Source organism: Morone saxatilis, unplaced genomic scaffold (assembly GCF_004916995.1).
Source record: "Morone saxatilis isolate NCDOM2014 unplaced genomic scaffold, NCSU_SB_2.0 Contig18, whole genome shotgun sequence".
Lineage (NCBI taxonomy): Eukaryota > Metazoa > Chordata > Actinopteri > Moronidae > Morone > Morone saxatilis.
Window position 1 is genome coordinate 10,819,580 of NW_023339740.1, and position 2,208 is coordinate 10,821,787.

Genomic DNA, 2,208 nt, shown 5'->3' on the forward strand with positions numbered 1-2,208 from the left:
TATGTGTGTGAAGGGGTGAATGTGACGTGGAGTGCAAAGTCTAGAAAGGTGCTTTATATATGCAGGCCATTTACTATTTAATTAATAATCAAGTTGCGGTTAAAAGCAAGCACAGGACAGATAGTTGCACCTATGCTCTAAAATAAACTGTCAGATATTATCATTAAGATTCAAGACAGTCACGAACAACTTGAAATATGTGCTTACAGGGAGCTGCTTTTATCTGCTGTGTCGGCTAAAGGGGTTAGGCAGGGTGGGTTATTGTCTCCATTGTTTGACCTGTGTATGAGTGACGAGCCTGAGCAGTTAAATGCTTGTAAAACAGGTTGTGTCTTTGTTCATCTCACTATTAATCATTTTAACATTCACACAGAGCATACATACATACTCATACAGAATTTTCAAGATGCAACATTATTTTACAGAGGACACGTGACATCATATATGGAAAAAAAAATACAGTATAGTGTAAAATCAACAGGATTATGGTAAAACTTGTGTATATTATAATTACTCACAATGATCCACGGGGCTCGTAATGTGTGTGTGCCAGGATTTTATGTAATATTCGTCCGCCTGCCAACATGTAAGAAATGCACAGAGTTTTGGTGAATAGAAGTGTATTTCTTTGTCTAAAAGTGGGAAATTGATGACCATTTTGTGTGATAGTCTTTTATCCTTTTGTCTCTTTGATCTCATGTGAACCTCATTTCTGAAATAAAGAGAATTTGATGGCAGGAGAAAGGACAGGACACTTAACTAAAGACATCTCATTTACAGTTCTCATTTGCCTCTATGCTCACTCTGTCTGTTAGTCAACATACTACTGACAATCCCTCCTTCGCAGCCTCTGATCCCAGCCTCATAATGCTGCTCCTTTTACAGCCCACGTTTTTATGGCTATTTCTTATTGCACTTCCATTTATTACAAACTAATTGGATGGTGTATGCTTAGACCCGTGTTGTTTGTCTTGCAGATTAGCAGCAGTTTGACAGACAGCATGCATGTGACTTTAGTTTGTCATTAAGCTTTGGTATACTCTGTGTTTATGTATGGGTTTTCCCTCACAAGTGACATATACAAGTTGTTCTGCAAGCCTGGAACATAGAGTTCATTGGGTGTGGGAGATTATCTCTGACTTACTGGAAAAAACACACTGCTTATCTTAATGTTCTTATTGTGCATACGTGCCACTCTGGACCATAATGTTGTGTACTCATGCAGATTCATCCTTAATGACACTTTTACTTGGGTTATGCACTAAACACAAGTATTCTGAGTTCCCAGTTGTGCGCGGTTCAGAGGTTGACAGATCAAATCTTTAGTCAGTTTGTGAAATATGTTGAGAGGAAATGACTCTCATCTCCCCCAGAAATGAGTAGTGTTGAATGGCCCACTCCCTGTAGGTCTTCTGGATCTGTTTTGTGTACCAGATAGTTTGCAAAAGCAGTTCTTCACCCCTCACATGGTTAGACCACAAGAAGAGGAAACACTAGGCCTACTTCAGCACAAACTGTACTGATTTTTTTTTTTTCTTTCTTATTTTGCAATCATCCATTTGTGATGCAGTTTAAGTGACTGACCTGGAAGGAATGTGGTTTATTGTAAGTAGGTTGTGTTCCCTCACAGATACAGGAAATGCAGCAATGTCACACTTCTTAGGAAGGCAAGGCCCATCTGCCTCTCTTTCTTCCACCCTCACAGTGTCTTTTGGTCTGTGGAGAAGTGTCTTCATGTTTATGGTGCGAATAGGTTTGATAAATCCTATGTCCTGTCAACGGTTATTATCTATCCTTTAGAATATATTCTACAGCTTTTAGTAACAGTGCTTATTTAACAACAGAGCAAGAGCACATTTCCCTCTGAGCTTTTATGTTACACTTTCTTTGTACATGTTCTTTTTTTGCCACACCTGTTTGTTCTTCTTTTTGTCTTCCACACTGGCTCTACAATGACAATGATGTATTCAGTTACACCATAACAATGAATTGAGTAAAATTATGAATGATGACTGAAGCAAACACAGCCGAGCACTCTGGCATGGACAGCTCCAGCAGTATGGCAGGGGAGGTGCTGATTTGGTGTTAACCTGAATATGCTTAAATACGCTATTGCATTTACAGTTTTAACAGTTATTTAGGCACCAGGGCACTTTTTTTTTCCATGTGTCATTTCTCTGTTGGTTCCTGTTTTTTTTAATTTTTTTT

The 2,208-nt window shown here is 38.7% G+C and overlaps 1 protein-coding gene across 2 annotated transcripts in view; it reads left to right on the forward strand.

The window, feature by feature from the left end:
- The window catches only part of mapk14b (mitogen-activated protein kinase 14b), a 20,653-nt gene that overhangs the window by 5,690 nt on the left and 12,755 nt on the right, over nucleotides 1-2,208 (forward strand). The window lies entirely within an intron of this gene.